The following is a 14,194-nucleotide window of genomic DNA, read 5'->3' as shown; positions in this document are numbered from 1 at the left end:
ATGCAAGTTATGTCGGATACACAAACCGACACCTCTACCAACGTATTGCTAAACATAAAAGATTTCTGTTAGGACAACATGCTAAGGACCATCATATCAGCCCAAGCAGTATTGAGTCACGTTTCAGCATTTTAAAGAAATGTAGGAACAAATTTGACTGTCTCATTCATGAAATGCTATTTATTAGACAATTAAAACCCAGTCTGAATAAACAATGTGACTCTGTCAAAGCAAAGCTTTTTATCTAACACATGGATTAATATCCCACTGTTATGAACTTTGACATTGTAGATTAGCTTTTTTCTATTGATTATGTTGCTGTATATTCTATACTTCATAGTTTGATCTTGAAAATGACACCATGAAGGAGTCAAAACGTCGATCTTTTCTTTTTAACGTTATTTTTATATTAAATAAAACATTAAATATATTAAAAATAACAAACAAGAATTGGAAGTTTCCTTAACGAGAGCTTTTTAACACAAGGCGTTGCTACTGCAGGCTCTACAAGACAAATCTAAGAAAAGTGACATAATCAAAGGGCACAACACGGCGACGACAACAACAGCAGCAATGTACCAATAAGTCAATATCAAGTCGTATCCATGTTTTTATTACCATCCAACTGAAGTTATTTTTCGCCTCCCTGCATTTACATTCGATTCTCTTCAGATTATCTCAGAATAGTTACTAGTGTTATTATTATAATTGTCTGTACTTCTTCACGTTGCAGGTGTCTCGACAACGTTAAGTTGTTATAAACTGACGACTATTATTATAGGTATGATGTTGCGTGAAAATATCCGATATTGTCGGTTAGTTGCTAAGGTTACTTCAAAGTTTAAAAAGGCAAAGAAAAATCTAGTGCAATCAAAGGCAATATTGTTTGTCTTTCAAACGCACATTGAACACATTTTATATTTGTACTGATATTCACAAACTATACATCCATGTATGTATATACATATACGTACATGAATGATGATGATAACCATGAGGATCATGGGAATGCTGATGATGATGATGAGAATGAAGATGATGCTTATAAATAGGGGTGGTAATGATGCTGATGCTGATGCTGCTGCTGCTGATGATGATGTTTATGATTATAATTATGATGATGACTATGATGATTATGATTATTTGATAATAAAAATCATAATAATCCTATTATTTATTATTTCACTTGATAAAAGCCGTATGGTTCTATTATTTTATCCATTACACAATAACTCATATTGTTATATAAAATGATGATTATTTGTTATACCGATGATAGTTGATAATGATGGTGATATAGATTATGAAATTACTATATTTATTCATGAAATACTCATTGCATAATAACATAATTATTATTATGCAATAATAGTAATTAATAATTATTATTGCATACTACATTATTTGATAACGATGTCAATGATAATTACGATTATTATTATTTGTAACCATCATCCTCATCAACATCATCATCATCATTATTATCATCATCATCATCATCATCATCACATCAATTAATAGAAATACATGGTATACATTTCCAATTGTACCCTGGTATACGGTAATATAATAAAATATGTCACATTCTGTAACAATCAGTAATTAAGGGCAATTGAAATAAATAATATCCTCCTTTTGACTTTCTGAATATCAAGGACGTTTCTTAATTATTCCACCAATGTGAACAGTGCAGGTAATGCATAGATGTTTGTGTAAGTACATATGGGAATACGTTGATGAGTACGCCTGAATAAATGAATACCGAATTAACAATGATATTCACCTGACTGCGCATTGCCTTTCCATTGGAATCCAGCACAAATGCGTGTGACTGATGAGTTATTTTAGCCATTACATATTGTCATATTTACTTGATTTAAAATATTCAATGAACAGTCAGTTTTGTGGAACGACTAGTTGCCAATGTAAAATATATTGCTTTCATTATATACGTATTAGGTCTAATCTATTACAGTTATTGTTATTATTATTATTATTATTATTATTATTATTATTATTAGTGTTACTATTATTGTTTATTTCTATTGACTATAATACAAATATAGTATTATCAATAGTTACAATTATAAAAACAACAATAATAATAATAATAATAATGTGGTTTTTAAAAAATTAATTTATACCATATTTTAAGACGGTGAACCATCATTAGATACATTTTGAATCACTCCAATTGTCTAATATTGAAATAATTGATATAGACCTAATATAATTATTGTTTAAATGGTTTACAATTGTGTTCTGTATTCTTTATGTATAACATATACCTATATGCCTATCTATAGTCATATAGAGTAGTCAAACCTAAACATTATTGCAATGATTATTTTTGCTTCGCTGTTAGTCTCTATATAGGCCTATGCTTATTGCAGTACACATTTCTATTTTATAATTTTTTTCAATTAAAACTCGAATTCCCATATAAATTTTACAATTAATTAATTGGAGGTCAATTCGGTAGACACAGCAGTGAGTCATCATTGCAAGTAAAGTAGATCTATAAATCAAAAGCTAAAGAAACTGAATACTGTATATTTGAATAATGTTGTACGAATGTTTGCAAATGTTAAGCTTTTTTATTCGCCACACTAACTATCGCAGTGAACCTGTATTATTATTAATATTAGATAAAACATATTTTATGTCCAGCATTATCTGATAGCTATAATTTCTGCATCAGTGGATATATATATAGGCATAATATAGGCATATATATATATATATATATATATATATATATATATATATATATATAAAATGCTCATGTATTTATAAATGTTAAAGTAAGTTAGCCTATTAGACTTCAAGTGAACATTTTTCGCTTATGTAGATCTCTTCTTTGTACTTCCGCGTAATTTTATTGTTCATGTTGATTTTTAAATGAAATGAATTGCACTGCATTAGAAAAAAATGAGCCGTCAAGACAATCCACTGAATGTGTTGGCGGCATATAAACACAATTACATTATATCAAATGCATGCCTCGCCAAATATAGGCCTAGTTCATTTTGCAGTTCGTATACATTTATATGTTTTATAGCATTTTAAGGTAATCTGTCTGTATTGATGTAACTGAAAACTAGAATGCAATGTCTTTTGTATATTTAGCTTTCAAGTGAAAATCAGAAAGAAACAAATTCCTTGCGGTAATTGTAAAAATTCAAAATAAATAATAACGTTTTATTATTTACAATACATGAATTAGACGGTAATAAATTTAAGTTTTGGCTTATACTATACATACCCAAAAATATATAGCACTATATATACATATAATGGGCCTATATAATATTCAAATTAGGTTTGCTGCGTCGTAAACTCAATATACAAATAGGCCTAGATAAAATAATAATAATAATAATAACAGTGCTCGATAGGATATGCATAGCCCTAGACTAGAGAGTCATACAAAACGTTCTTTTGACTCATTGGCCAACGCAGTAAAACGATATATCTTATTCTACAATTCAGCAATTTAGGTTTGTCCAATAGTTTTAATACTTCATACAGAAATTGCAACAAAATGACTTGGTGACAGTAAGATGTGTATAAGAGACAGTATATATAGTGCAATTACATTTTAATAAATTATGGAACGATGTTGCCTTGTGGTAATTTTATCAATTATATACAAATGTTGAACTTTAAGGAAGAGGAGTTTGTAAGTGTGAAAACCAGTTTCCCCAATCGGGATTCGAACCCGGCAACTTATGTTGTCTATGCGGACGCCTAAACCAACAGGCCGCCACAGGGGCTGGGATTCAAATCCGATTGGAAGTAACTGCACTGCAAATATCAGAAATCAATATAATACACCCTTATCTTAAACATTTGTACGAGAAGACAGGATCTTCGAAAATATGCCATTTTAAAATAAATTATGGAGAAAACGCTAAACCGTCTAGCTGTAATATTATATCTAAATTTGCTTTCATCAGTAAAGAAGAGTAATCTGCGAGTGTGAAGAATATCCTGAATATGTAAATTGTATATCCTGAAATGTCCAACCGTGTTTTACTAGGATTTTAAAAAAATAAAATAGAAGTAATGATTGTCTCTGATTTCTTTACTGAAATTTCTTTATCTAAAACAAAGTGACACACACCTGCCAAAGTGTAACATAAGAACGTTAAAATTGTCATGTTTTGTACATATAACTATCTATTTAATATTAAGTTAGGTTTAAATATTGATAGTGATATACAAACGAAAACATCGCAGTCCAAATCATTTACAGGAATCGCATTGGTAATTGATCTTAGGCCTTTCTACTGTTCATTTTGCTCAAATATTGTATTGTTTAGGAAAGGAAGAGGTTAGTATTGTTTAGGAAGTAGGAGTAAAGGTCACGCACAAGACGTTTTTGCATCGAATCCCAGTGCAGTCATGCTGAATATAATAGAATGAAGTAGGCCTACAGTATCATAGAGAAGATAATAAAAAGGTAGAAAATCATAATGCCATTGGTACATAATGATCCACATAGGCTTAATCCACGTGACTATCAGTTTTCAATAACAGGCTTAGCCTAATGACACACGATCGTCAATACATTATGACTATTAAAAAGCGACTAGAATATACGCATATTTCAGTCGATGCACTCTGCCTGTCAGCACACTACTCAGCTACTGATTAATTTGGAAAAGGCAGTTAAAAATTTCAAAATGATGGTCGATACAAGCCATTTTCCTCACGCGCGCTAATTTGAAAGATTTGCTGTGCAGCACTAATAGATATTCGAAAGGTTAGGCCTAGCTCTAATATGTAAATTTACGATTCAATGAAAAACACGTAAACAGATCATAGAAAAAGAGCCAGCGAAGATTATAGAAAAATCCGCGCATCGCTCCGTCATTAGTGACGTATTAGGACAATATTATTTACGCTAATTATGTAAACAAGCGAGAAATATATTAAACATGAGAACACCAAAAGTAGTATCAGGTATCAGAAAGGCATAAACGCACGAAAACACACTAAATCAATGGTTGAATGAAGGAACTTTGCACTTTTGTATGAGATTCTGAAAGAAATAATGCAATATGCAATTGTGAATTTAGCACAAATAGTTCGCACACGGTAATCAAAATTACACAAAAATAATTAGCTTTCATTTTTATAGTGTACTGACTGTTTAATTTAAATGTACAAAAAATTATTACGACAGACGATACAGTTTGACATTAATGGTTGCCTTTCATGAACAGGCAAATTGCTTTTTTACCGTCCTATCAAATACTTCTGCTAAAAAAAAAGATTGATTTATGCATAATTTGCTCGAAATGTTCAACTATAATGATCATGTTATGTGGTTTATAAAGGATATTACATTTATCATCTTTGAACCTCATCAGTAATCGGTGAATGTAGGGGTTAGACAGAATCCTCTTTTCTTCTTCCTGACAATAGACCGAATTGGTCACCAAACCAAAGCTGTTAGTGGGTAAAACATCGAAACAAACCGCTAGGTGGCGGTTTTTTCACGCAATAATCAGCCTCCTCTCAAGTAAATTTCGACAGTTTTTAAAACTCCTCAAACTTATTTATTTGTACATTTTATCGTAAAATAACATAACGAAAAGCCTTGGTAAATTTTTCTTTAATAAAAGTCAGACCCGTTATATTTAAAATGGAGTGAAATAAACAGATGAACATGTTTGCATAGCCCTAGACTAGAGAGTCATACAAAACGTTCTTTTGACTCATTGGCCAACGCAGTAAAACGATATATCTTATTCTACAATTCAGCAATTTAGGTTTGTCCAATAGTTTTAATACTTCATACAGAAATTGCAACAAAATGACTTGGTGACAGTATTTAAGCTGAATGTGTACCTCTAAAATCCAACAGCGATCGCCTTAGTCAGCGCTGGATGTGTTGAGTATCGCGTACGATTGGCTAGGCCCCCTAGAAGGCCTCTCAAAACTCTTCATATTTTTAGTCTGAATGGAAATTTAGTCTCATGAATTTATGAATCATTCAAAATGTATACGTTGTTATACAAGTAATTTCTATGCTAACATTACATTTCAGACGGTTTAATATATACCACTCGACTCTTCTCAATGCATTAGCATAGCTCTTTGGCCAATGTTTACAAACTCATACCCACTCGGCGAAATCGCGATGACGTCATCTTTGGTGACTAATTCTGTCTATTTTAAACTTCATATTAAAGACTCCGATCCTCCAAGTGCCCCAGCTCATCCGTCAATAAAGTTGTTATTTATGCTTTTAACAGACTGAAAACGTTTAGGCCTAAAGTTAGTTTATAAAATTGTTTGTATTGTTCATATTTTTGAGTACCAATCAGAAAAACGAGTGGTGTTACCTAACCGTATAGCGTTCATCTTCATAATTTAATTTGGTCTGCATTTATCCGTCTAAATACATACAACACATACTCTCAATCATGATTTGCTGTGATTCAGCGCGTAGACTCATTTACATTAGAAACGCGCTGACCAGACCATCAAAATGATGACTCATGAGAACCGCTATTTATTGTGGAAAGAAAGAAAATGGAGTGTTAAACAATACCTCTTTGGCTGTAGAGAAAATAATGAAATTGATTTACATTTCTGTATTCGTGTATACTGTATCTAAATTTAACATTATTTTAAGCCTGCAGTTTTTATTCTGTCTCTTATACACATCTAGATGTGTATAAGAGACAGGTTCACTATGGTTCATGCCTGCTCCCGAGTCATTTTGTTTATGTTCTCGATTTTGGCAATAAAGATAAAGAATAAGGACTCGTGGTCCTAGTAAGGATCGGTGCCTTTTTTATACGCTGTAATAGTCCTTTAGTTAGTAATTGAGTCCTACATGTGGCTTTTCAGGCTTGCGTAAAAATGAACAACACTACAGACATACATCACTGACTGGTTTCATTTAATGACGGACGCCCGTTAGTCCTAAACAAGGACCTGACAGGCCATACTGGAGTAGGCCTACTTGAGGCAACAAAGAGATATACTGTACAGTATTCGAGTTTTTATGAAAAATATCAGATTGTACAAAAGAGAAAAATACAAAAAGTTTTCAGTGTCACATGAACAGACCAAGACTATACAATATGTTATTAAATGGACTTTAAATTGTAACGAAACATGATTTTCTATCATAACGTTCTCATCAAGAAATTAAATGATATAGTAGTGAAATTATAATGGTTTCATAATTCCTGGAATGAACATAAATTCCCAAATGAGGTTATCTTTTTACATAATCTAAATAGTCGTTGATTTACGTGTGATCAAAGTCGATATAAATTCAGGATTTGTAGTAATAGGCTTAAGGAGGATGAATGGACAAGGAACTGACGCAATAACCGGTTGTAATGATGTGGCGATGATGAATTTAATGTAAAGTTAAATTAGAGGATAAGTGGTGCTCTTTGGTTCTCATTTATTATTGAACTATACAATACAATATAAAAAAAATAAAAATGATATATAAGAAAGAAAAAAATGAGCTCTTTATATTGTAAGTTTGTCTACACTTTACAATGATTTAAATAACAACATATTTATTACAAACAGAAATAACTGAGCTGACTTCATTCGAAATGTGAGATATTTTAGTTAGAGGATGGTTGATGGCTTGACTTAGTCAGTTCATTTTAAAATTGTACTAAAATAAGAGGAAACGCATATCACCAGAGAATTTAAAGTGCGCTTTTCCACGCATTCGACGCAAAATATAGGTGCGTTAGTATAAAATTATCTGGTAACAAACGACAACGTATGTTAACATGGGCTATTACCTAACGTACCGGTACTGTACCGGTACTGTATGTAAGTCCCAGCTCATGTAATTTAGCTAATTTTCGCCAAATAAATAAAGACAAAGAAAAATCGCGTAGGCCTATTGTGTTTTGAACGGGTGAATAAGGGCTCAAAATTAAACATTACATAGGCCGCCTACAGAATAATGGAAAGTACAGTGACAGAGAAGTTCATCAAGGATTTGATATGTGGGAATTCAGGAGTTTAATCGACTGGCTGGAGTCACTGTTCTGATGTGCTCCAATCCATACTCCGTGAGTGGTTTTCAGTTCACATCATCGATGCCCTCCTTGTGTTTCAGCTGAATGGCTACAATCCCTCAAAGCACATGGGTGTGTATGTGTGTCAAGACTCTGTGAGCTAATTTATCAGAATGAAGCAGACATATGGGATACATTTTCGGCTTCGTGCCCGGAAGAACCGAGTCAGTTGTTTATTCAAAAGTAATGTGGTCAATGCAATATATTGTTTCACCTGGTGTGAAATGAGCCTACCTTATGAACTTACCCTATGTAATCCTGACTTACCGTATATGCTCGAATAAGCTTAATCGAGAGTATTTTTCTCTATGTGCAATGAAACAATTTAAGAAGCAGGGTTTTAAATATAATATACATTGTTAAAATTAATAATAACACAATTAAAGCCACAAGCATTTCTTTGTTAACGTTTATTTACGATGACGTAGGACCTATGATAGGCCTACTGAACTACGGGATATAGGTAACATGGGAACGGGCATGGACGCCACGCCAACTGAAGCCCCAAAAATTGTATAAGCGCCGCGGTTCTTATTCAAGCACTTACGGTATTCCAATTAGGACGACTAGACTTTATAACATTTAAATATATATATATATATATTATATTTATTTATTTGTTTATTTTATTCCTGTTGGCAATCAGAAAATACAAAAATACATTGCAAATTAATTAAAACTAATACAGAACAAATTGCAATTATTATGCCATACATCCGGCATAGTTGGGTCACTTTAAAGCAAATGAAAAACGCGGGGGAAGAAAAAAAAAAACCTTACAATCTTGGTGACTCACATATCGATGTGATTCTTATACGACTAGATTCGTTGGTCTAGTCAATCTTGAGTCGTAAAATGATACATCGCTCCATGAAGCAAGCATAGACCTAAAAGCATTAGAATAGTAATCAAATGCGCTATTAAGACCTAAGATGTTTTATTCGCTTAAACCTATACCAATATGTACTGTTTCTTTCCAAGCTAGCACCAGTACGCGCCGATTGATGATGGTGATCTAATTATTGTATTATGTTAATTACAGTATACTTGCGATTCGTGTATGCAAGAGAATAATGCTAATGGCAAAGCGACTTACCCGATCAGCGTGGGTACAATTTCAGGGTTAGATATTGGGAAAAGTAAGCTATCGTGGTCGCAGACCTTCTGTCAAGGTATCCTAGAACCATCGGAGACTTTTCAGGGAGGTGAGTATGCAGTGTGTCAAACCCGATCGATATGATACATCCTGTATGCCTATTACTACGGGAGTCAGCGGCACACCATAATGTTATTTGTTATTCAATGATTGGAATATTCCATTTCAAAAGAGGATTTCTGTTTTGCACTGACCATACAACATGTTAAAGGTTGAAGCAAAATTTTCATAAAAAATATATGTCTAAAATGTTAATCTTACCGTGGATCTACCTTATGATTAATGACACCAATTACGGTATTAAAAGGTAAAATATTGAAAAAATCTATTCTCTACTTAACATTTCAACATCGTAGAGCTTGTTGCAAGGTGTCAAACAATACCTCTTTGGCTGTAGAGAAAATAATGAAATTGATTTACATTTCTGTATTCGTGTATACTGTATCTAAATTTAACATTATTTTAAGCCTGCAGTTTTTATTAATATCTAATAGAAGCACGCCCTCTCTGTGATTAGTTAAGTCACTCGCTAGCTCCTTTCGTCCTTAACGATAGGCTATCTCCTTTCACAAACCACTCAAATTAATTAACAGTAAGCCTATTTATTATAATAATAATCAGTTAAGATAAATATATATATATATATAATAATATAATATAATATAATATATAATCTTAAAATACAAAACTGGACGCCCAATAAGGGACTTGAACCCGACCCTCAAATTAAAAGTCTGATGCTCTACCGACTGAGTTAACCTGGCTTCTTATTAAGAAATATTTACATTTTATAACGAATCTGGTAAAATTCACTGATCGTCAAATACAAATAGCAAAGTTAACTTTATACCGTGGAATACTAAACAATTAGACGCCCAATAAGGGACTTCAACTATTGACCATCAGATTAAAAGTCTGGTTGGCTGGGTTGTTTTGGTCCTCGAGAAAGAGAAATTTAGTGGGTGAATTGATTTTCGAATGAGATAACGAAATGATTCAAGTTACTGCATGACCGTTTTTATATCATGAATAAAACAAATTTCTTTTAATTTTAAATACTTTTCCCACAGAATTCGTGATAATTTGTTATCACGCAGACTTGTGCTACTATGATAAAAATTCTCATGCTCTACCGACTGAGCTAACCGTGCTTCTTATTAAGAAATATTTACATCTTATAACGAATCTAGTAAAATTCACCTATCGTCAAATACAAATAGCAAAGTTAACTTTATACCGTGAAATACAAAACAATTGACGCCCAATAAGGGACTTCAACTCTTGACCATCAGATTAAAAGAATGATGCTCTGCCGACTGAGCTAACAGTGCTTCTTACCATGAAATATTTACATTTTATAACGAATGCAGTAAAATTAATATGTCTTAAAAAATACAGAAGTGAAACTAACTTATCCTGAAATACAAAACGATTGGACGCCTAATAAGGGAACCCTTGACCCTCAGATTAAAAGTCTGACGCTCTACCGACTGAGCTAACCGGGCTTCTTATTAAAATTTTATAACGAATCTAGTAAAATTCATTTATCGTCAAATACAAAAGTAAAGTTAACTTTATACCGTGAAATACAAAACGATTTGACGCCCAATAAGGGACTTGAACCCTTGACCTTCAAATTAAAAGTCTGTACTCTGCCGACTGAGCTAACAGTGCTTCCTACCATGAAATATTTACATTTTATAACGAATGCAGTAAAATTAATATATCTTAAAATACAGAAGTTAAACTAACTTATCCTGAAATACAAAAACGATCGAACGGCCAGTAGGGGACTTGAACCCTTGACCCTCAGATTTAAAGTCTGCTGCTCTACTGAATAAGCTAACCGGGCTTCTTACTATAAAATATTTACATTTTATAACGAATCTAGTGAATTTCACCTATCGTCAAATACAAATAGCAGAATTAACTTTATACCGTGAAATACAAAACGATTGGACGCACAATAAGGGACATGAACCATTGACCATCAGATTAAAAGTCTAATGCCCTACCGACTGAGCTAACCGGGCTTCTTGCTATGGAATATCTACATGCCAGCGGCCAGAAAATAGTTTTTATATCCTTCAATATCCTTATTCCTTCTCTAGTTCGACAGCGCCACAAACGAGCGAATTAATTTGGAGAGAATATGGAGACAAAATAAATTATGATGGATAAAAATAGAGTTGGTATACGATATCAATTAAATTTGGGTGTGGCACGCACTGAGTTCCATATGAAAAAAAATATATATTTCACAGAATTCACTGAGTAACAATGACGGCTAATCAATTATCAAAGACTGAGAAAACCAACATTGATATAGGTGTTGAGGATAAACCTGTCAAATGTGTTGGCTGAATATGGGCCATGAATATATTATAAATCAGGTAGGTCTATTCAAAACTATCGCGATGGCAGCGGTGGGAGGGGTTTGGGTTGTTGCTGGACTCCCGTCGGAAAGAAAATAATCATTTCGTCGGGGAACAATAGTTTGAAACGCAATCATTGATAAAAGCTACACATTTGGAACACTTCCAGTTAAATTAGCACTAGGCCTACTCAGAATTCCACAAACCTTTTCATCCGAAATAACTTTGACCTTTAACATCGTTTTATTGGCTTTTAATTATGCAGACTTTTTTCTCAACGTCTGCAGCAGATAGGGTGGTCGACTAATACATTTCATAGTTGTTTTTTTTTTTTGTTTTTTTTTTTGGGGGGGGGGGGGGAGGGGTCATTTATATTTTATTTTACATTTTATTATTGTAATTAGCCGTCTTTCTTGATACTGATACTATTTAAAGTTTGACTAATAATGCATTCATTTCGTTATTCTGAATACATACATTATATTCAAGGATAACAGACAAAATAAAGTACCGAAAAGGCAAACTTCTTTCCATTGTGGTCCAAAATACTATAGGCCTATACAGAATAAGAAACAATGAAACGAAAACAAATCATCAATGAATCAAACATTCATATCTACTGAGGTTTTAATAGGTTTAAAATGCACAATCAAAATAACAGCCTAATATTGTCATTTTTGTTGTCATTGTCTCAGTCGTCATAATCCTTTTCATCAGCTTCATCATCATCAAAATTATGATCTAATTGCTGGTAAACGGAAGCAGTGATGTGGGTTATGGTCGTTTATCTGGTAGCCTTTAGTTTAAAAGGATAAGCTTTTTCATGGTTTTCACAAGCGCCTTGAGCACTTTAGTGGAGATGTGCGCTTAATAAATCTTATTATTATTATTATTATTATTATTATTATTATTATTATTATTATTATTATTATTATTATTATTATTATTATTATTATTATTATTATTATTATTATTATTATTATTATTATCAACACTATTACCCATTACTGGCATGCTTTGATAGCAAGAATTTAACTTAACTCAGTTTTTATGAAACAATATCATGGGTGAAGTCTGAAGCAGTCTACATCCCTGCTGCTAAAAATTGTGTTTTTTCTTTTTAGTAAAAATGTGGTTTGGGCACAACACGTGCTAACGTTTCTTAAAATGGCAATTAAAGTGCCAGGGATATAGGCCACTCTAGGACCAATTGGTCTCCGCCAGACTTTGTTAGCCCCCCCCCCCCTGTTGGACACCTTAGCCCTAATATGGCTTCAAAGTATTTTGTGAGTTGCTAAAGCGTCCCCGAAATTGGCACTGTCTCTCGCACACCCTGACAATCAAGTTTAACATTTTCCGCAAATTATAAACCATCTCCTAAAAATTCCGAATGTTTTCGTGTGTTTACTACTGCTCCATTATCGCCTTTAATATGGTTTCTAAGTATTTTGTGAGTTGCTAAAGTGTCCCCGAAATTGACACAGTCTCTCGCACACCCTGACAATCAAGTTTAACATTTTCCGCAAATTATAAACCATCTCCTAAAAATTCCGAATGTTTTCATGTGTTTACTACTGCTCCATTATCGCCTTTTATGTGGACCATGATTATCACTACGCTACGTGAGACTTGTTAGGTCTGGGATTCCTGGATATCTCAGGGACGTATAAAGGGGGAAGCCGTGGGAGTTGGTTGTGAAATCACGGTTTTGATGTATGTAAAGTACATACTCAAAGACATGTTTTTAAGCTCTGTTTTCTATGGTATATCACACACACCTTATTAAGATCTCTATGGTTGCCAAAAATCCCTGATAAAAGATCATGAGAATTTTTTCGGCGCTTCATTTTGACTAATGGTGATGGGATAATGATGAATTTTACTGTCATTTCTGGCCATCTAGAGGTACTATTTCCTTAAACTTTCTCACCTCAGCTCCAACCATGGTGGGTCTGAGGTGGGCGTCGACTCACAAAATGTCCTCCCCCTCCACCTTTCAAAACAGATCTGTGCCCTTCCCTGGGTATGACATTAAACTCCATCGGGTCAGCACCTGACTCAGAGTATGTCTTAGTGACTGCTGAGGTGAGGGTCCATACATTTGGTTTTAGGATCATGGATGTGATCTGGTTTTCCAGGCCCATTTTTCATGATTATTACTATTTTTAATAAAGAATGTTTTGAGCAGAGGTGGATTAAAGGCCCGTCCCCTCCCCTCAAAAAATGAAAAATATATTCAAATTTAAGTATGAGAGTGTAATTTCCGTCCATCTAGAGATGCTGCCCTAATCATAAATTTTCAGATGGGCTGAGGTGGGTGGGTCCTCGGTCTGTGAAAGTCTCTCCCTGGTTCACCTCCCTTTCGAATTCCTGGATCCACCACTGTTGATTTATTATATAATTATTGTTGCCCTTAGTTATAATGCGTCTATAGCAAATTTCACTTTATCCTCTCAAAGCAGTCCTAAGAACGTTCAGAGTGCGCTACTTCACAGGGAGATTTTCCCCCTGGAACCCACCGGGCTCCTACGTAATTCGCATAACGGCTCTCCCCCTTCAAATTCCTGGCTACGTCCCTGGGATATCTA

The 14,194-nt window shown here is 33.5% G+C and overlaps 1 protein-coding gene across 1 annotated transcript in view; it reads right to left on the bottom strand.

The window, feature by feature from the left end:
• Positions 1-9,344, bottom strand: part of LOC117103259 — a 16,341-nt gene extending 6,997 nt beyond the window's left edge. Inside the window, exon 1 of the mRNA XM_033243825.1 lies at positions 9,172-9,344. The gene's annotated coding sequence lies outside the window, so the exon portion shown is untranslated. The remainder of the gene's footprint in view (positions 1-9,171) is intronic.
• Positions 9,345-14,194: the final 4,850 nt, after the last annotated feature.

This window comes from Anneissia japonica, unplaced genomic scaffold (genome assembly GCF_011630105.1).
Source record: "Anneissia japonica isolate Jap-2015-1 unplaced genomic scaffold, ASM1163010v1 scaffold2207_len539183_cov196, whole genome shotgun sequence".
Classification (NCBI taxonomy): domain Eukaryota; kingdom Metazoa; phylum Echinodermata; class Crinoidea; order Comatulida; family Comatulidae; genus Anneissia; species Anneissia japonica.
The sequence above is the reverse complement of the archived record's forward strand: the minus strand, read 5'-3'. Positions and strand labels throughout refer to the sequence as shown.